General features: G+C 35.9%; 1 protein-coding gene across 2 annotated transcripts in view; it reads right to left on the bottom strand.

Moving 5' to 3' along the window:
- The window catches only part of PlexA (plexin A), a 1043054-nt gene that overhangs the window by 917486 nt on the left and 103052 nt on the right, over positions 1-22516 (bottom strand). The gene's annotated exons all lie outside the window — the stretch shown is intronic.

Consider the following 22516-nt stretch of genomic DNA (forward strand, 5'->3'; position numbering starts at 1 on the left):
TATCATCATTGCTATCTCTGTTTTTCTTTCTTTTTTTGGTATTAGCTCGGTGAGAGCTCTATAGTGCTCTTTTGACCCTGTTGACCTTCTATAGGGCTTTAATTTAATTTGTATTATTTTCATCAGTATTTGTATTTCTTTTTTTTTTGTATTTATTATTATTACTTATCACTATCATCATTGCTATCTCTGTTTTTCTTTCTTTTTTGTATTAGTTCGGTGAGAGCTCTATAGTGCTCTTTTGACCCTGTTGACCTTCTATAGGGCTTTAATTTAATTTGTATTATTTTCGTCAGTATTTGTATTTCTTTTTTTTTTGTATTTATTATTATTATTATTATTATTATTATTATTAGTTATCACTATCATCATTGCTATCTCTGTTTTTCTTTCTTTCTTTTTGTATTAGCTCGGTGAGAGCTCTATAGTGCTCTTTTGACCCTGTTGACCTTCTATAGGGCTTTAATTTAATTTGTATTATTTTCATCAATAGGCCTATTTGTATTTATTTTTTTGTATTTATTATTATTATTATTATTATTATTATTATTATGGTAGGATGGAAGAGAAGGCTTTATGGGCTTAATCCTGTCAGAATAAATAAATAAATAAGTAAATAAATAAATAGTTAACGTCTTTCGACCTTTTTCCTGTGCGAGATGCAGAGGGTCATAGGATACACTGTGAACACGTATGTTGAAAGAGCTAAGTATTAAAATCGCTTCTGTGCTGTATGTAGGCGTTAAAACCGAATGTGCACCACCAGCACTTTGAGTTCATTTTTTCCTTTTACGAACAATGTCTACATTGCTAACATTTAATGGTGCTAGAAACGGAAAAATTAAAGTGAAGTTTAATTCATTGAATTAAGCCAATTGTACATATTCGTATATTGGAATATTTTCAGTTATAAGACACAATATCTGTCAAAAATTAAGTATTGGAAAGCGTCAATTAATTCTGAAAACTGAACGGGCATTTAAATTAATTTTACGAGTAGTCTAACAAAGAGTGCACAATCCAAACGAATTTTACGTTACGAAATTAAACAACATATTGAATATATTTATAAGCAATCAAATTAAAAATAATATATAAATGTTTGAAGTAAAGGAGTTAGGTTAGTGGGGCATAACGTATTAAAAGAAGAAAGGTGTAAGAAAGATATGTAACTTATCTAAATTTAGAGCAATGTTTTAAAATTTTCATGTTCGCAACGGCAAAAACGTATGTTTTAATATGGGAAACCTTTATCATAACATTGAAATCAACACACTGAACTTCAGGAAGGTCGATAATATTTTTTTGCTATAAAAATAAGAAAGAAATCTCTGAACTCAAAATATGTATAAACTACTACTAGCGATACATTTTATCAAATCGTTTCGCTACAACGGTAAAATGACAATCAATATTAGTGCCGTGGCAATAGTCTGTGCCATCCAAGTTTTATTTGGTGATACATGTATGCTATCTGCCGGTCTACATTCTATGTTCTCTGTCGACATTTATTAGCGAAGTCACAAATCGTTTCAAGAGATGAACGCTAACATCAAGGAATATACTCTAAAACCGTCTCTGAGCTTAATGGCCACATTCAATTAATACATACAGTACGAATCGTGAACACACACTATGCCAGTCATGTCAACTGATGTCCACAGGCGCAAGCGCGCGCTTTAGAGCTCAGGAGAGCCTGAGCGCTTTACGGCGGAAAGGAGAGACAGGCGAGAGAGGTAGTATATGCTGCTGGGTCGAGCTATATACAGGGATAGCCAGCACTGATTCAATGGATAAAGGGAAGAGAACTTATTAAAACTGTATCCATGCTAATTTTTAGATTTGTCTGAAGTATAACTGCATTATAAGAAAAGTTTTAATTTTAATGCTCATTTTTTCCAAGCTTGCTTTTTATTTAAAATGAATATTTTCTCAGCTTTTTTTTTTTTTTTTTACAGAAAAGTGAAATTTTCAGATATGTTTATTTAGTACCTTTACAGGTACCGAAACAATGTTTTCGTAAATCTAATGTATCGTAAATACGTATTACTGAAGATACTGTATTGAGAATTTTGAAAATATTCGTATGGAAAATGTTTGTAAGCAAACGAATTAACAAAGCAACTACTGTTACATCATAAACAGAAGATATGTGCCCACGTGTTGTAAAAACGTCAGATCTATAGCTTCAGCACATTTCGAGAAAATAATTTAATATTCTGTTGATAGTAATTTGCGTACCAGTATCACCTTAAAAGCATAATGCGACAAGAGTTTTATTATGTAATATTAGTTACACTTAAAAAATATACCTACGTAACTTTGCTTTGTACTATAATATTGTTTTGATTAGTTTGTTGATTACTTTTATAAGGCTAAAAATACCATCAATATCAATTCCAACTTTTCATGTCTTACTCAATCTCTTTCCTTGGGATATCACTTTCTTTATCAATGATGTATTTCATTCACTTAGTACAGTATAGTTAAACTACTATGGAATTTACGTGAATATTCCTTCTTACATCTTTATTATGTTATTAAAGTTTAAAACACAATTGCAATATTAAGAAATTGTGTAAATCCTTTTGTTTTACAAGCAATATAGATAATATCAAACTGAAAGAATCCATATAAAAATAACGACATAAAACTTCACGTTCAGTTTCAAGATTGTACACCACTGTCTTCTTAATCCAACAGGCTGCTTTTCATATCGTCGTTGTTCCTGCAATAACTCCATATTTGCAAAATATAAATTTTTTCAGTAGGAAGAAAAAAACACATTTGTTCATCCTATGGCAGCCGTACATAGAAGACTGTGAATTCTTAAATTTTTGAAACAAAGGAATATAATTACATATAGGAGATTTTATTATTTGCTGTATCACTATTTAAGTTATTTAATAGAGCAAAAATCTGAAAATCGATAAATATGTCACATAGGAGTTATTGCAGGAACAACAACGATATACATAATACTTCCTCCTTCCATACCTAGCGCTTGATGCCCGCGCACGACGTCAAATTCAGAAAAATGCGCTTGCTTTTACATCACTGACGTCTGCTGTCTGCGGTCTACATTCAACGTTCTCTCTCGAAATTTGTTCACGAAGTCACAAATCGTTTCAAGACATGAATGCTAAAACCAAAGAATATACTCTAAAACAGTCTCTGAGATTAACGGCCGATTCAATTAATACATACAGTAGGAATCGTGAACACACACTAAGCAATACAACACCTAAACTCGGCAATTTAGCTTGTTAGTCATTAACTCACACTAACACTTTTAGCCTGTAACAACACGCGTTTGCTTATTATAGCCGTGGCCTTAGTTGTAACAGCATTTATACATATTTACATGCGCTACGGGACAGTGACGATGTCGCGTGGCGGTTCAGGTGAACTTAGCTGGACTATTCTGTGTCCCATTACACAATGTGAGGGAGGACGCTCTGGGACACTTACACATACTTTATTTCACACTATATCAAATTTCAAAAGAATGCGGAAAATGGAACTATGCTACTGCAATTACTTAAGCCATCAAGTTCTACTAACATAAAAACATAGTCACAAACTTTTCAATGCATTTAAAACAATTAGGCCTACTTTAGACACGTGCAAGATGGTAACACCGCATCGTGTGGACGAGTATATTACATTATACTGTATTTTATTTCAAGGAGTGCAGTTTCATAGAAAGGTCTTTGCCGACAGACCTTCTACTGCCCCCTACTAATTGGTTGTCATATATAAATGTCTTCCTTACTGTGACGGAAATCTTGTCTTCTCCTGTCAGTAACCAATCACAACCCTCGTTCAGAAGAATTGACAGGTTCCCGTCAAATCCACGTGGAGGCAGAGTTGCCGCGTCTTTTCCGAATTCCAAGAATCCCGTCGAGGGTCACCAGGATTGTGGCAGGATTGTGGCAACTGTGCAATGTTGGGGCGAGGGGACAGGATGGAATTGTCAGAGGTGATTATGTAGGAAGTCATAAATCTGTAAGTGGGTGTTCAAAGGAACCACCGAACTGCACTCCTTGAAATATATATCTATTTGTGTTGGGGGTGGCCTATAGTGATCTGGTTGTTGACAGGGACCCGCAACGAGCATAATGGAAATTGTAGCTATATTTTACATACAAAATTACATATTTATTAATACGAATATATGTAGATTTAGTAATATGAAATAAAATAATTTCTCTCTAATTAATTAGTGTAAATGTGTGGTTTGTAATACATAACTTCAAATACACATAAGCTTCGACACTTACCAAATCCGACATATACTGTACATGTCTTCGTTCATTGTTAGGTATACTTACGTTGTTCATTGTTTTCTAAGAACAAAAATGTTTAATGTTTCTTTTTATATCTTAATTCTGATTAGGCAGGGATCAGTTTCTCAATTAGGCCTACTTCCTTGGATTTATCTAAAATGGTCTGTGGAACATCTATTTCTACCATGAATCTCCCTCCATTATTATTTCATCTATCGACTGATTGTTGAATGTAATCGATTGTTTCATGGATAGTGTAGACTGAGTGGTGGGCCCTGAACTGAGCATAATGTCATCTTAATATCATTTGAAAGTAAGGAAATTCAATATACATTAGTATGAAATAAAATATTGTACATTACAAGGGCGAAAAAGTTTCACGTATTCGTTTCGAAATTCAGGCCTCGCCTGACAGTTTGGCAGTAAACATCTCAACTCACATGTAAAAACCTTACTTTCCACCCATGTAACGTAAGTAACTATTCCTGAACAGTATCGAATCTAACTAATTTCTTCGAACGTCTTTTTTATGGCAGCTTCTAAAGTCACTAACTATTCAAATTTGTGGTGACTTTGGCCCACCTTACAGTAGAACGTCTCGTTTACGCACAGTGAAAACGTACACAAAGTGCAGGTAACGTGTGGGGGAGGAGGACGAACCGTACAATAAACACGAGGGATGCACAAGCTTTTAGTTACATTTATGGCGGAGCATTAATTGAAATGATATTCTCTAAAAACACACAAAACAAAAGAACACAAATTCCATAACGTTATCATATACATATTTTAACAAACAAGCAATTATAACGTTGAAATAGTTCAATATAACAAATCAAATTTTGCTACTTATGTGGTGTTGCTTTCAAATAGCATTTTTACGGTCATGAATTTCATTCTCTGTATGACTAACACAATATCATCGTCTTCTCTGACCGAATTAACAAAACTACAGTATATTGGTCTGAGGTGACAACACTATTTCCTGAACATAATTACAGTATTGTAGTTTTGTTAATTTGGCCACAGAAAACAGTAATATTATGTTAGTCCTACAGAGAATGAAATTCATGAGAGTAAAAAATGCTGCCTGGAAGCAACAATATATAAGTAATGAAATTTGATTTGTTACATTGAATTATTTAAATGTTACAATTGCTAGTTTGTTAAAATGTGTATATTATAACGTTATGCAATTTGTGTTCTTTTGTTTTGTGTGTTTTTAGAGAATATCATTTCAATTAATGCTCTGCCATAAATGTTGTAACTAAAACCTTGTGCATCCCTCTTGTTTATCGTACGGCTCGTCCTCCCCCCCACACTTTACCTGCACTTTGTTTACGTTTTCACTGTGCCTAAACGAGACGCTCTACTGCACTACAAAGTAACGCATACTATATATTTTTCCCTGCAGTGGCTGTTTCTTCCTAGACCTTCTCTGTCACACAGGTGGTCCAAGTTCTCAATCAAGTCTTGGATTTTTCATTAGTGACACTGTGGCGGAAAATACCGCAGTCGGGATAATTTCGGAGTTCCCTCCCAGTTTCCTCACATTAGGCATCAACATCATTCCGTCCAATCTTCATTCCATTATCATACCGGATGAACAATCCTCCTCGCGCCCCCGACTGGTTGGCGGAACCAGCTGCTAAGCCGGTTATAAATTCCCCGCCTACACCGCGCTATTTTAAGAGAGATATCCTGGTGTTCAACTTCCAAATATAAAGTTCGATTCAAATATTGGTAAATAAATTTCGTGAAACGGTAATTGTTCTTGATAAGCGTAGAAAGTCATGTACAGAAGAAACCCTAGATAACATTGGACATAGCTCTGGAAAATTCCCCTAGAAAAACACTTTGACGTCTTTCTCAGCAAATTGGAATTTTCTATGGCTATGTTCTAACGTCTACAATGTTACTGAAGTTAGAACCCTAGCTTGATATAAGTGAGAATTACCTTTACTTCACGTTTTAAGTGTTCATTAATGATTATTTTAAGTGTTCATTAGTAATACAACAAACTGTAGACAGATTTACTGTAGACGACACCCTTTCACCGCGGTTATCGGCTTAACTCGTCCAAGATCCGCAATCTGTGGAAGCGAGCGCGCGTAGGATTTCACCCAGTACCTTAGCATTCGCAAATCGCCAACTGGCGACGCACAGATGGAGCAGATCTAGAGGCGAATTGGTTTGTCTGCCTGAAACACGTATACTCAGCGAACCTTTAAGCCTTGGTTTTTTCTGAACCGACGCATGCGAGTTACGAGGCCCGCCTCGCACAAATCCGGACTACACGAAGGATAGTGAGTGGTTTCTATAACTGCGAGATATGAGCTCTGCGTACCTCGCAGTTATAGAAACCACTCACTATCTCTCGCATAGTCCGACTTTCATGCATCAGTTCAGGAAAACCAAAGCTTTAGCGTAGTAGGTAGAGAATGCGCCTAGTGAGAGGTCAGCGTAAATGTTATCTCGAACGTAGCGCTAGGGTTGTCTCACCCTCTTTCAGGATGATGATGATGATGATGATGATATATTTTACACGAACGAGATTGGTAAGATTTCGTCCTCTAAAACAAATCAGTTAAAATTGATTGATACCTGTTCATTTTTCAACATAATCCCTGTTTAGCTTCAATACGCCTATAATCTCTGATGAAGCTAAAGCTGGTGAATAGTGGATGACAATTCACACTCACAATGATGCAATGCCACTTGATTTATAAATGCTGTTGAAGGATGAGTTCTGTGCCAGCTTCACTCCCTTTTTATACTGTACTTAAATTCATCTAGCAATCGTAAAACTTTTGAATGTTCAGTATTGATAGCGACAATATGCCCCGAAAACTCGACCACAATAATTATTTATGTTGCTCTTTGTAACGTTCATGTCGTGGTGGCTGTTTCCAGATTTCATTTACTTTTTTGTGTTTGGAAAATACTTCAGAGTAGGTGAGTGTGCCCTTGGTTGTTTTTTCTTTAGTTCACAGCCTTCTTTAGCTACGATATCTGTCCGGTCATTTCCTGGTATACCGACGTGTGATGGGATCCACCGTATAACATATGTATTTCTGTTGTTCTGGACAGAACTTGTGTTTAACTATATTTACTCATAAGTGATCGTATAGTTCTTGGTAGTTCTGGGAGATGTTGAACAGAGCTTTTGCTGTCAGGATCCGTATTACCTTAGGTGTAGGATACTTTGACAGTTTGTTTATTTTTTTCTAGACTCTCAATTTGTTGAAATATTTTGTGTTATTGATTTCTCTCAGTAAGTTTAATGGTTTTATATTAGCATGAAATAAACATACTGAATCTGAACAAGAGGCGCAATCGGTACAGACATCATCTGTCAATTTAGCCGAGAATCATAAACTGCAATAGCAGGATAAAAAAGTGAGCACACAAAGCATATTGAAGATAATAGCATCTCAGAAGATATTTCCATTACGCACAAAATGCAACACAGAACCAGCCTCACCAAATCATATCCTGACATGTATAAGCCTCACTTCAGAGCACATATACTCGGAACAAAAAAGTGATACACCAGCTGCAACGGGTGCATACTGGTTCGGTCCCATCAGATACACAAATGAAATATACAGTTCTAATTCGGTCCGGGGTTCAGAAAGGTACAGTTCTAATTCGGCCCGAACTATGCAGGTATAGACAAGTTATTATTATTATTATTATTATTATTATTATTATATATATATATAATCGGACTGTTACAGTATATACATATACATAGTATTATGAACTAACTGTCGTATCGAATCCGACATCTTTTCATATTGGTATGATATCACACTGAAATAACTGTATGGAGAGATATTCAAATAAAAGTTTGTAAATTTCATTTAGGGTAATGTTTGTGGCGATGTGTACAGAAGCTACACTTAGCAACAGAATATAAGACGAATTCAGAAATTGGAGAATTTTTTAAATATTTTTTTTGGCCTTCCATTCCTGCTGCCGCAAGATGTGGACGACTATTTCACAGAAGACTTGATGAGCATTCAACCCCAACATGAAGAAGTGCAGCAATTTACCGATTATATGCTATGCTAGCGGAATACTTCAAGCCTGATGTTACTTTCCCGCCAGAATTATGGGCCGAATTTGTAGCTACGACAGAAAGAACGACAAACAGTTGTGAATCTTTCCATGCAACGTTAAATGGCTTATTTTACATCGCTCACTCTAACATCTTTCAATTGATAGACGTTCTAAAACGAATTCAAATTGACACTTACATACAAATTAGAAGTCCAGCAACAAAAGAAGACCAGACCAATTAAAGAAAGAACAGTGTATTGGAGACAAAATGATAGAATTTGTATCTAACTCAAACAGACTCTAATATATAAAAACACTGTCCTACAAATTTCTCCCTAAAACATAGCTCCTAGTAGGCTATCACTGACTACTGTGAAGTTTAAGAAGTTTTCACTAAGTGTATACTGTACAATGTACTTATAATCAACATTTTTAACCTTGCCTTAAGGAAGAAGCAGGCAATTTCGTAGTTTGCTGGCTCGAGTCACAAATTTACCCGTCCCTGCCTTATGACGGTCCTAAGCTTGCATAGAATGCAAAGTAAAATTTGATTTTCAACCAGTACTGCTCTATTTTCTGTCCAGGACCGAACTAATACTAACTTAATGATCCGTGACCGAACTAGTATTGTTTACTTCTTGGCTCCGGACCAAACAAGTATACAGAGTGTTTCATAATTCCTATTACAAGCTTCTAGGGGTTGTAGAGGGGACTAAGTAGATAAAGTTTTGATTGGGAAACCATGTTCGGAAATGTATCGTTTCGATGCAAAATAAGTTTGTTGTATTCTAACAAAAATGGTATGTGATGGAGTAAAGCGATGCGGAAAACGTTACATGTGTTGTGCATTACCGGTTGTGCTGCATGTTTGTGAAACTTGGACTCTCACTTTGAGAGAGAAACAAGATTAAGAATGTTCGAGAATAAGGTACTTAGAAAAATATCTGGGGCCAAGATGTGTGAAGTTACAAAGCAATGGAGACAGTTACATAACGCAGAACTGTACCCATTTTATTCGTCACGTAACATAATTAGAAATATTAAATCCAAATGTTTGAGATGGGCAGGACATGTAGCAAGTAGCTATGGGCGATTCCAGAAATGTGTGTAGAATGTTACTTGGGTAGAACTCCATATAACTGATTGTAAACAAAAGACACAGGACATCAGGGGACTGCAAAAGTTGCCCTCAGCCCATTTTGTTTGCGTACTGTGAAGCGGGAGATTTTAAATCGAATAGATCTTCAAACTTATTTTACATCGAAACGATACATTTCCGGACATGGGTTCCTAATCAAAACTTTATCTACTTAGTCCCCTCTACAACACTTAGAAGTTTGTAATAGGAATTATGAAACACCCTGTATATTTTTTACCATGGGACCGAACTAGTAAGCTCCGGCTGCAACAACACAGCCTCATGGACTAGGTCTAAAGACCACGGAATAAGAGAGAAAAAGAAAAATAATTCTTTATTCATCCAAAGATTGTATTTATATTTACCTAGCTGATTTTTTTATTCGGATTATTTTTGAAGAGTAGGTGAATGGGGATACTTGTTACCATGTTCGTCTTGTTTTTGTGTGTTTCAGGTTTAAAGCGTGAACACGTTTCGCCCGTAGTAAAATAACTCTTAAAAACTGTGTTTCATCTCTCTGAAAAGACAGGACAATGACAAGGAAACGCAGCATCTATTCCCCATCCTGATCAGTATTCAATGACTTCAACGGTTAGGCATTAATAATTCCTGTGTAAATCACGAAATGAAATTTCAGTTTCATACACGAAAATAATATAAATAATCGAACATGGAAATTCTCCTCAGGCAGGTCTACATCTTTTAAAACTACTCCAAACTGATTTAAAAGCTATTTCAATATTTGTACGTTACAGTGTGACTCGTTAAAGGGGGTATTCAAACAGTTTCGTTCCACTAATACGTACTCGTATTAGGCCTATCCGACCATTCTGTTTGTGGAATGGCAGTCGCTTGTACTACACAGCACGCCACTGTTACGTCACTTTCGCAGTAAGATCGCTCTCTTATTTTAGTAATAGACCACAGTCTAGTATATACAGTCATGAAGCTCAATACGCAGTAAATATGGATCCATAGTTAGTTGCTAACCACTAGAATCACTACTATCGCCTCATTACAGAAAATGCGAAACAGTACCGGCACAGTCTATTGTTCCTAGCACCCTCACAACTCAAGCTTCGTGACTATATATACTAGACTGTATCATAAACTATGCTCTCTCTAGCACAAAGTAACAACATAAGATCGCAGATTCGTTGTTTACGTTCCACATACAAAATGGTCACCTAGTACCTTACAGATACACACAATGCAGCAATGCAAGTGAAAAAAAAAAATCGCTGCGACTAAAAAAAAAATCGATATTTGTAACTAGTTTACATTCATTTACGATAGCCGATTTGGATTCAATCTCTTTGAGCCATTACCGCCAAGAATATCGTTATATTTTTGGAAAAGCATTATTCACCATTCAAATTGTACACCACTAATGAAATCTGTGCAGCACACATAAAATAATCAACAATGCATATGCTCATACGAATGATGCAAACGAATTTTCAGTTACAAAGCAATGAGCTTCCACTGCATTCCACCGTGCTGTGAAGATTCCTCTCCAACTTTTGAAGAGAAACAAGCAGCTTTATAGTTGCATGACTCATGAACAAGGCAACAGGCATTTTTTCATCATTATTTACACTTGCGTAACCTGAATGCGGCGAGCGTCGTATTTCCTGCTTCCTTCGACGCGTTTCATTATCATTCACCCACAGCACCTGAATAAACGCACCTAAACGGAACTTGTAACCAGAGTCGCGGTTAACAACGAGTCACTATGGTATCGTAGTGAATGCTGGATAGATACGGATAATTCTTATCAATGCACGATTCTCTCTTTCTCTACAGTTTTTCTTCCATGAACTTAAAATATTCATACATATCGTCGTTGTTCCTGCAAAAAGTCCTATGTACAAAATATTCAATTCTTCAGTAGGAGGAAAAACACACTTATTCATCCTATGGCAGCCGTACATGGGGGATTGCGAATTCTTACATTTTCGAAAGACAGAAATACAGTTACATACAGGAGATTTTATTATTTGCTGTATCACTATTTCAGTTATTTAATAGAGCAAAAATCTGAAAATCGATAAATATGTCACATAGGAGTTATTGCAGGAACAACGACGATATATTTATATATGAGGTCTCGCCATCCTCAGCGCGCAGACCTGAGAGATCCCGGGTTCGATCTCCGGTGTCGGAACGAATTTTTCTCAAATTAACAGGTATTTGAAATATTCAAGTGTATGACAGAACTGTGACATCAAAAAAAATGGAGGCACTGAAGCAGATTATTAGCAGAAAATCTCAGGAAAATTAATATTGCATGATTTCAACATTCGTATCTGTATACGCATTATAATAATTTAAATTAAGTTTTATAACATCATTTCTATACAATAAATTGTTTCAAAATTGTAATCTGTTTCTCACACGGTACAATGTGAAGTAAAATCAGTGATTATTACTTCCTTTACAGTTCACTGTTGACACATGAGATACCAAGGAAATAATGGTATGCTTTATTTTAAAAGGAGATATATTACACAATAGATGAGTGTGAAATTTCTTTTCAACATAGTACTTGAAATATGCATGTTAATTGTTACAATGTTCGTCTTGGGAATAAAGGGAAACATTTACATCTCAGCGCGCATAGAAAATAGAAATATTAGCGCAATATTGTAGATTCAATTTCATGCACCTTAAAATGAAATATCTGCTCAATGATATTGAACGCGACAGCGTTTCTCGGGATAATCGCGTCAGCCCTGTAGCCTATTATTCCGCCAATTATTTTACACTTTCACGGTTACTTCAGAAAGTTGAAAGCCTTAGCATCCAAAATAGGTAGAAATACTTTCAGCACACACTAGACTACCAGGGGCTTCACATCTAAAAAAAAATAATTATGTTTAACACAGACAATAATGGAAATGCCTGGTCGAGACACTAGCAGTAACAGTATCAAAGTAGCCTAAGTGAGAAGAAGACAACTCTAACTTGTTAAACCCACAATTTGTATGGACTATTTTTACTACGTGCAATATGGAGATTTGACGAGCAATTATTTTTGATCCCATGCATAGGACATACGCTATCTACAACACAACTGAATAGAACCTTATTATATTTTTGGACGCAGTCCAAGTTCATATTGTTGCCTTATATAAAAACAAAGGGCACGTGTCCAATTTCTGTCACTAAATGACTCAACTGACGCTTTGACAAACTATTAGAAGGTTCTTCAAAAAGTAATGTAGATTTCTTAATCGACGATGGAAGTACAGATCAAAGGTTTTGAGATAATACAAGACACACAGCCCTCTTCACACTACAGAGAGAAAAAAAAATGGTCATGCAAACTCTTTTCTACCGAAGATGAAATATGTCAAGTGCTCTAAAATATACTTTTACAGTACTTTCAATACTATACAATTGCGTACTATGTTTATTTAAAGAAGTTACTCCATGTAATGAAAAGTCAGGAAGAAATTCTTAAGATCTCTCAGGAATATCGGGATTCCACACAGCAGGCCTGTGTTTTGTTATTTTTTTACACGAAATCTCAAGCTTCGCTTCTATTTTAGAGAAAATAATTATCGTTTCTCGAAATTGAGGAGAGTTAAAAAAACTCGCTTAAGGACCCCCCCCCCACCTCGAGATGACATTTCCTCAGAATGCAGGTAATACTCTGCTCAGAGTAAATACATAAACTGCACCGCAAGTTTCAAAACTGGAACTAATTTGTTGGCACAAATATATTTCAAATTAAAGGAGAAAAAATAAATACAAGAGTTCCGCTGTTACTAACGTGTTTCGAAGCTCATGGGCTTTGCACTAAGCAAAAGCTAAGAATCTCTCACCGAATCTTATTCACGTAGTTTATTTTAGTTTTTTCGTGACATGTTTTCTAATGAGGAAGTTAAAAATGCTCATGCTAAGTCACTTCAGATTGAAATTATCCCGCCAAAACCACACGATTAAGTCAGCCTTTGGATGTCTATTTCTTCAGACAATACAAGCTAGTCGTTCGACGACTGGAGGTGTTTCAGGTATAGTTGTATTATGGAACATCCGGATACTAAACTCCACGACAGTTTTTATATTAAAGTTACATTCAGTTGTTTATCATTAGTTCTGCTCTCTTCTTCTAAAAGACATGTTAATATATAATTGGAAAAAATGTGGATACAATACAGGTAGAAAAATAAACTCCTTTAAAAATGTAATTCAAACACTGTTGCGTGTGGGAAATAATGTCTGTTGTGTCGATGAGTGTGAAGAAGCAGCCATTATAAGATGCCTGTATTGTGAAAAGATGCTTGTCCTGAACATTTTTGGTGAACCCGCATTATCATGTGTAAACATAACAGGTGACTTTATCCTAAATATTATCCATTTCGTCTTAAATGCAAATGTGAACATAATCCACTTCTAGATTTCTAACAGGGATGGAAGAAAGCAGTTTCCTCGCCTCTAGTGCTTTCTGCAAGTAGGTTATGAGCAAGCTGCGCGTAAGAACGACATGCAATCCAGATTTTTAAAATTGCTGTATTTTCACAAATATGCAATTTCGAAACGAGAGACCTTCACCATCGTTTTCAGGAACTTTAAATCAATCTACATTAACACTTTTAGACAAATTCATCGTGCCCTACTGAAAACCCTCCCTTGTTAGGAAAGTGTTGCCATGACTGTCAACTTCCGGATGGGGATCTTGAAACTAAGGCAGCATATCAACAAAAACCTTCTTCCAGTACTACTGACATGAATGTGGCCAAGAAGCGGAATTCCATGAGCGAGGAAGGTAGTATAGGTAGTCTTATTTTATGTATATATGTATGTATGTATGTATGTATGTATGTATGTATGTATGCATGCATGCATGCTTATGTGCGAGTTCTAATATCCTTCAGTAATGTATTGCGATGCATGTTTACATGTTACATTAATATTTACTCTGTTATTTACGGTACATTTTAAAATCTGGCGGTTTTTATCCAGATTTTGCGGTTTTTCGAGGGGATGTTAGAGAGCTTTTATTCTTCTGAGTTGGCAACACTGCTTTTGAGACATTATTTTGACGTCATCTTCATCTACATAAAGCCTTGGTTTTTTCTGAACCGTTGCATGCGACGTGCGAGGTGCGCGACTCGCCTCGCACAAATCCGGACTACACGAGAGAGTGAGTGGTTTCTATAGTTGCGAGGAACGCAGACCTCGCATCTCGCAGTTACAAAAACCACTCACTATCTCTCGTGTAGTCCGGATTTATGCGAGGCGGGCCTCGCACCTCGCACGTCGCATGCGTCGGTTCAGAAAAACCAAGGCTTAAGGGAAGTTCGATATTTGCCGATGTTCGTTCTGCAGGAGGACTCTCGTTATAAAATAGTAGCTGTTCCACTCCCACCCATTCATGTTTCACCTCTTACGGATTTTAGCACAGATCTTGCGATTAGTTTTTAATATGAAATAAGACGAAATTTCTAATATCTTGTCATGTTCAAACATTACAGGACACTAGTCTGCATCATGCACCAAAGAATTCTTAGAAACAGAAGAATTCTTATAAACAGAAGTTGAAGGGCTGATACCTATCTGATAATCATATCTGGTCTCCTTGCTTAAAAAGAAGGTAGCAACTTTTCCTTCTAATATGGTGGACTTAATGCAGTGTACTTGTGAGGGCTATCCCATTTATTGTTGTGGCACTTCTAAACATCGTACTTAAATTGGGTCTACCACGAAGCATTGAAGCAATCAAACATAAAGGCAGGCGTTAGTCCAAACCTAAAAACCTTGTGGCTGACACAGATTGGAGGTAATTTTGTTTCTTACTTTCTAATATTCAAGAATTTTAACAACGCATCAAGTGCAATATTTAAGGAAATTTCACCTAAATGTCGTAACTAACATTACATATACGTAACACACGGGACAGTCACACTACTGATTTTTCAGATTTCAAAATAGGCTCTTGTATAATAACAGTGTATTTTTTAGTTATGATTGAAGATAAGGATGAATACTAAGAGGACTAAAAAGTTAAGAGATGATATGCGATTATTAAGACATCTATGGAAAAAAAAAAGAGAGATTTTTCATAACTCACGTTAAGCGGCACAAGGTTGTATTCAACTCTCATTATAAGCAAAATGAAACATAATATTCAAGCCTAAACACGCTATAACTTACCTTAGGCCACTATCTATCTGATTATAATATGTACAGTATATAATATAAATCTCCTAACCAGACAATTTTGCACACTGAAAGAGTAACTTTGTAAACAAGTGTAGCAAGAGCTAATAATCACCCAATTATCTCGCGGAAAAAATACAGTAACGCAGTTCCAGAAGAAAATATGTTAATGTTGTGAAAGTTCACTTCATGTACTTAAAGGAAATATGGAAATTTCAGACAAACTGATAATTTTAAAACTCACCGTTTTTGTCCTTAATTCCGTGGACTGGCCCATTATATAAAGCATTTTACATGACGTTCTATGTTTTTGTAATGGTTTAACTGTTGTGTTGTTTTTCTACAGTACATGGAAATTTATCAATATTACAATTTTCATCTTATATGAATATCGTCTAACAGCTGCAAATTGTCAGGTTTCCTGCTGTTCTTTTATACAAGAAAGCGAAGAAAATACATGGACAGTCTCCCTTTGACAAAATTCTTGGAAATGTGAATCCCATTAAAATATCATCTTGCCCATACTGTTAAAAGCGTCATCAGTGGAAGTCAAAGCCGTGAGAAAGTTACCTTAAGGTGTATCATACGAATTCCGAGAGACAAGATTTATGAAATATATGGTATCGCGGAAATACAAGTCATGATGTACAACTTCGCACAGTATCACTATGACTTAAATGTAATGGAAAATACGAGAGAGGAAATTTGCAGAGAAGATTCCGAGTATGTACGAATATTGAAGAGTTTTACTGAGGAACAGACTCACGTATATATTAGAATACTCGAACGGTGAATATGAGTATATTTCTGACATGAAAGTGATCCAAAAGCAAAAATCTAATCAGGAAGGATCTTCGGTCACTGACGTCTCTTGCTCAGTGGAAGGGCATTCTCTATCTTCGTCTCCATAAAGGAGGAATAACCAAGACAGGTTGATATGAATTTCTTTAAAATTAAATTTAATTCTACATAATTTAGAAACCCAAAATGTATAATATAGGCCTACTGCACAACTTACTTTATAGTCCTCATTTTCTATACCATTATCATAATGTGTCAGCTTATTCTGACAAAGAGCAGATAATAACCGGATGCCCTCGAAATTGAAAAAAAGTGGTGGACAGTGAAGGGTGGGTAGCGTGTAAGGCGTGGTTTCCTTCTTTGCATTCCTGTCCCTAGCTTGATCCGAAATTTCGATAATCCGAACAGCTCCAGGTCCAAATTACTTCGGACCAACGGGGTTATACTGTATCACAAAGACTAATCTATAAAGAGAAACAGGTTAATATACAATCAGGTGTGCTGGAGTCATTACATTTCATCTCAATTTCAGAATACTTCAATTTTATTGTCACCCATACTAGTCGGTCGACTGATTGATCACCACAGTCGCTATGCGATCTGAAGTTCGCAGAATCAGATCCCTTCGATGGCGATGAATTTTAAATATCAATAAAAATCCTTCACACGACTTTAATGATGAAATGTTAATCTGGAAGACTTTTCCTTGGTATGTTTGTTGTTAAGTCAACTGTTGGAACACAGATCTGAACCTCACAAGTGATACCAACATGGCACCACTTTTGAAACAACTAGGCCAGGAAATAATGGGGTAAGCTGGCCAGTTCCTTTCCCCCTCCCTTGAATACATCTCCGATTAGTTACATATTACACTAGTCAGACTTCAGATGTATACAAACAATTGTTCTTACTCTGACACATATCAAGTGGGATGTACTGCCTGATAGTAGATGTACATATCAGTCATACATCGGGATATATCTCTATCACACCATCATCATCACCATCAAAGCCACTAATATAATTACTTCACAATCAATGCTATGACATATCAGTGATAACGTTTCCTGCTACAAGCCCAGTGGACTTGAGATTGATTACTGAAAGCAAGTGAATCGTTAATCTCAACGAAACCAGTGTGCTTTCCTTATCCAGTGTTTGCCGTGGTGGGACTATATTCCCACCACGGCGTTTGCCATGTGTTCGTTTCTCCGCTACCACCAAATTTCGGTTAATAATCCTCTCACAGAAGAGAACAAAATGACCAATGGATCCAAATTTGCAGGTAACGATATGAACAAGAATATCAATTATGGTAATAATAATAATAATAATAATAATAATAATAATAATAATAATAATAATAATAATAATGTCATTATTATTTTAATATCATCGCAATAATTTCCGGCACTGTGCTTATTTATAGGCTATAGACTAATGGAATGAAATTCACGTCATTCCACAGAGCCTGAAAGTAGCGCCAGTAGCCTCTGGTCAATGGACACTTCGGTGCATTAATGGCTCAGATGCTCACCCAAAGCAAGTCTGGCTTTCAGATGAGGAGCAGTCATTAACCTGTGGGTGTCGTGCGGTTGGCCTTGTGGATATAATGAGGACCTCCTACTTGCAGATCTGGTCTAGAGGACTGTTAGGTAGAAAGCACCTTAATAACCATTACTGAAGTCTTTACGGCCCGGTTTTATAAATATGGCTAACCTAAGATTATGATAAACCAAAGTTAAACCTAACCGAAAGTTTAACTCAACGCGCCGTATTACAGAGTCTCGGTTAAGTTAAACCGTAGTGGAATACGATAGCTATTACTGATAGGAAAGAAAAGAAGACGATCCCAGCTGTTAAATCATATTATTGATTTAAAATAGCCTACACTCGGGGAGAATCTTTGTTCTTCGATAACAGAGAGAATATAATTAAAAAAAAAAACGCTGTAATGTAGCAATACCGCCTACTTCAGTATGCTTGTTAGACTTAACCTCAATTTCTTAACGCTGGCTACTATCGATATACTCCCAAACACATTGTAATCAGACTAAACCATGCATGACCATCCGCGACTGAACTCCATATACAATCAGCTTACTAGAGTCGACGGCAATTCGGAAGGCTGTAATCTCCTAGTGTTTGCGTCGAGAGAGACAGAGAGGGCAAGGCAGCGTACAACATTGCCGCATCGTACTTCACGCGCACGTGCGATGCAAATAGCGCAGGAGAAAATTTAAATTATCAAAAGACAATAATGAACTTGGCCGTTGATTACTGTAAGCATGACACCAAACAAACTCTCTTTCCTTCACTAACAATATTCTTTGCACGGTTCTCAATCCCACAACACATGCTTCTGCAGTAGTTTCTTGCACGTTGGCAACGTTGCAACCAGCATCAAGATGGCCGGCAGAGTTGTGCTCGTCAACGTTTTTAAAATAATTATACACCTTAAACAATATTTTCCGCAACTCCCTGTGCAATACTTTTTTTACAGTCTTTTCTTCCATTTATATATCTTACACACACACACACACACACACACACACACACACACACACACACACACACACACACAGTAAATCTTAGTTTTACTTATTCAATGTATTGAAACACTTATACGTGAACAAACGAACTTGGGAAGTACTTTTTACAGACTGATTCCGATTGGTTCTGCTGTACAAGCTTGTGACGTCACATGCCAGAAATGCTACGGCGCATATAGCAGCCGACCGCCTTCCGAACTGCCGTCTAGTCTAATGACCTACAATATTCGTTTGCGTATTTTGTAAGTTGTCTACAATGTCTATTATACAGAATTCAGTCAAACAAAATTATTTTTATGGATCTAGTAAAACTAGGTAATATTATTGTGTTTATAAATCAGGCCCCATAGTAAATCTTACCAGGAGACTGTTTGCCACTCACAGTACAACACGCAATAGACTTGTAGTAATTTATGGGCACCTCCGAAATCTTCCATCGTTTTCAGTATACCTACTACTAGAGGAAAAATAGCGCAACTACTGTAGTAAATGATGCAGAGATTCAACAGAAATATTTTCAAAAATAAAAACTAATCGTTTATCGTTTCAAATAATCTTTAAATTCAAAACTTAAAACACATTTTTGTACTTTCACATTTTTTGTTGCATATTGTACATGAGTTTCAATTTTTCGAAACAAGGTTAGGACTATAAAGTCCAATTCCGAAGGGTAGGATTGCCTGCTTCGAAAGCCTCAATCTGTTTTAAAACTCATTTTCATTTATATTCCAAAGTCGTGCACTCTATTTCGAAAAATTCTTGGCCGCCGTGGCCGTTCAGCAATATTGATCACTCACTCATCATCACTCATAAGTTCTTGGAAAACATCTGCAATATCCATGTGTACTGCGGGAACCGCCATCTTGCACTGTTGAGCCTTGAACTGCAATTTAAACGGCAGAGGACTGCAGAATAAGTTAACTCAAGATTAACTGGTAGTTGAAATTTATAATACGAAGCAGAACGTAAAAAATCACTTTAAACTGAACGTAAGGTTTAAAAGGCGTTTATAATACCGCCCCTTAAAGTTATAAGGTTATAAGACATATTTTCGGTTCTTCTGTACAACACACAGCTGCATTAATTTATCAAGAAAAACATTCACGTAAAAAGTTCCCGCTATTTTATGAGTATTGTCTTGGTTAAAGTCAGCATGTTACAAGTACTGAAATGTAACATATTTATTTAAGGCACCTTGTAAACTACGGGGACTAATAAGAGAACAAGGATATATGCGACCAAAAATTGGAAAATAATGTAACGAGAAACCAAAATACTCCAGAGAAATTCTGTTCTATAGTTTACCTAAACTCCTCATTGAAAACAGCGCTCAAAAAAAAAAAAAAAAAAAAAAAAAAAAAAGAGTAATGGAGAGAAAAAAAAGAAAAAGCTCCCAGAGCTCTTTCAAACTGTCGACAGCAAGAAGTAGTGGCAAGACAATTGCTCAAATGGTTATTTAATACAATTCCGTAAATTTGATAAGGCATGTCCATAAATTTTAGAGTAAAAGTCAACTAACAGAAATATGCAATGTCAACTACTGCTGAAAAATAAAATGTAACACGTAGTCATCTTCGAAGTTCCACAAACAATACTAGAACTGGACTACTAAATGTCATCTCAAAGCCAAGGTCGTAATATATAGGATAAAACACAATGCTAATTAAATAATAATAAAACAAAAAAATACTTGATATTTATTGACAATCAAACAAACGTTGTGGTGGACAGTCACATTTCTGTATTCTGGTCACATCATAACTCTATTTGTGTATAATATAATTTTATTTATACTCCTAACAGAAATAATAAGCCTATTTTCGTAAAAGTATGTAGACCTAAACTAAATTATCGCTTAGTTGCTTCGGCGTTATAAAAATGAGGCAAAATAATTATCGAACAATTCAACGATGGCGTAGCGTTATCTATCCGTAGTTCTATTCTCGAAGCTGGCTGTAGTGATAGAATTATTTTGTCTCTTTTTCTCTCTGATGGAATTTTACTTTCTATGTTTATAATCATATAATTTCACGAGCGCTGAAACAGCAGAGCAAAATTTAGATAACACAATTAAATTACGTAATGATTAAAAAAACGAATTGTCACAGTCATAAAATTGCGATTGATAAAAATTTCGTTTATAAGCCAGCTACGACATTCCCCGATTACTCACAATTCAACTGTCAACGTGTACATATTCATAAACTCATTTACAGGGGAAAATACACAACGGTTAGATGAGAGGGCAAACGGCTTATAGCTGGGTACCTCGATCTAAAGTTAGCGAATTGCATGTCGAGGAACCAATGGAGGCATGGGATGCTTACCCTGCCTGCCATTTTAAACATCATCATTCTTTCTTCGTCCCCTTTCATTCATTCATTCATTCATTCATTCCCCGATTACTAGTGTGTTTAATAAATGTTTAATTCTTGTAAAGAACGCTATACTCTTTAGTCTGAAATTCAACTCTGATAATCATAAACTTTCGTTATAATAACGGCACAAATACAAAGTGAACATATTTATTTCAATATGGTAGGGTATACTAATGTAGCCGAGAGAAAAGTAACTACAATTTAAAACACAAGAATAGTAAATAATGACAACCAACAATCAACCAGCAAAAATTGTGTAGCATATTGCAGTGATTAGTAATAATTAATTGCATGTAAATATCCAGAATGTATTACAAAGTACATAAGACAATAACATTATTTGCTCTGGGTAAACATCTAAAACTTGTACCCAAGAGACTTTGCAAATGCGCTATATTTCAAGCTACAAGCATTACTCTGAATTGGAAAATAACGAATTCCATCACGTGAATAATTACAGATACAGGGACATCATTTTATTTTTACTAACATTTTTAATATTAACTTGGCTATACCTCTGGATCAACGCCGTTTGCTACCCCCTTCCAAGACTGGAGTTCGATGATACTGGCGTAATGTACAAACAAATCACTTTACTAGGTATAGGAGAGAAGAAAAGTAGTTCATCCGTTTACGTAAACTAGGAAATATTGCGCTTTTGAGTTTGATCATTTTCATTAGGTTTTTGTTTAATCAAAATACAGTACAGTATTAACAATGAGTGTTTTTATTCACGAACTGAGCTGTCCATGTGGACGTATTCATTATGCAGTGTATATTATACTGTCTACAGCACATTAGCGTACAATATAGAGAATGAAGTTAAATTGAAAAATAATCATAATATGGATATTTAAACACTTTTTTAAAATGGTGGCCGTTCATTTCGATACAGGGTTCAGTTCTAATGTGCATATTATCGCACTATAGACTATTGTACGTAATTCCAATTACCAGTTTCGTCTTTCGTACTAGTAACTCATTTTGAAATAATTCTGTACCTACTCTACAGTATAAATGAGTACCTTACGTACTGTAAATTCGATCTTCACTTCTGCCCGATCCGAAAAGATAAAATTACTCAGACATGCTATCTACTGTCCGTCCAAGTGGTTATGTCGTAGG

The sequence above is a fragment of the Periplaneta americana genome, chromosome 10, assembly GCF_040183065.1.
Source record: "Periplaneta americana isolate PAMFEO1 chromosome 10, P.americana_PAMFEO1_priV1, whole genome shotgun sequence".
In the NCBI taxonomy this organism is placed as follows: Eukaryota; Metazoa; Arthropoda; class Insecta; order Blattodea; family Blattidae; genus Periplaneta; species Periplaneta americana.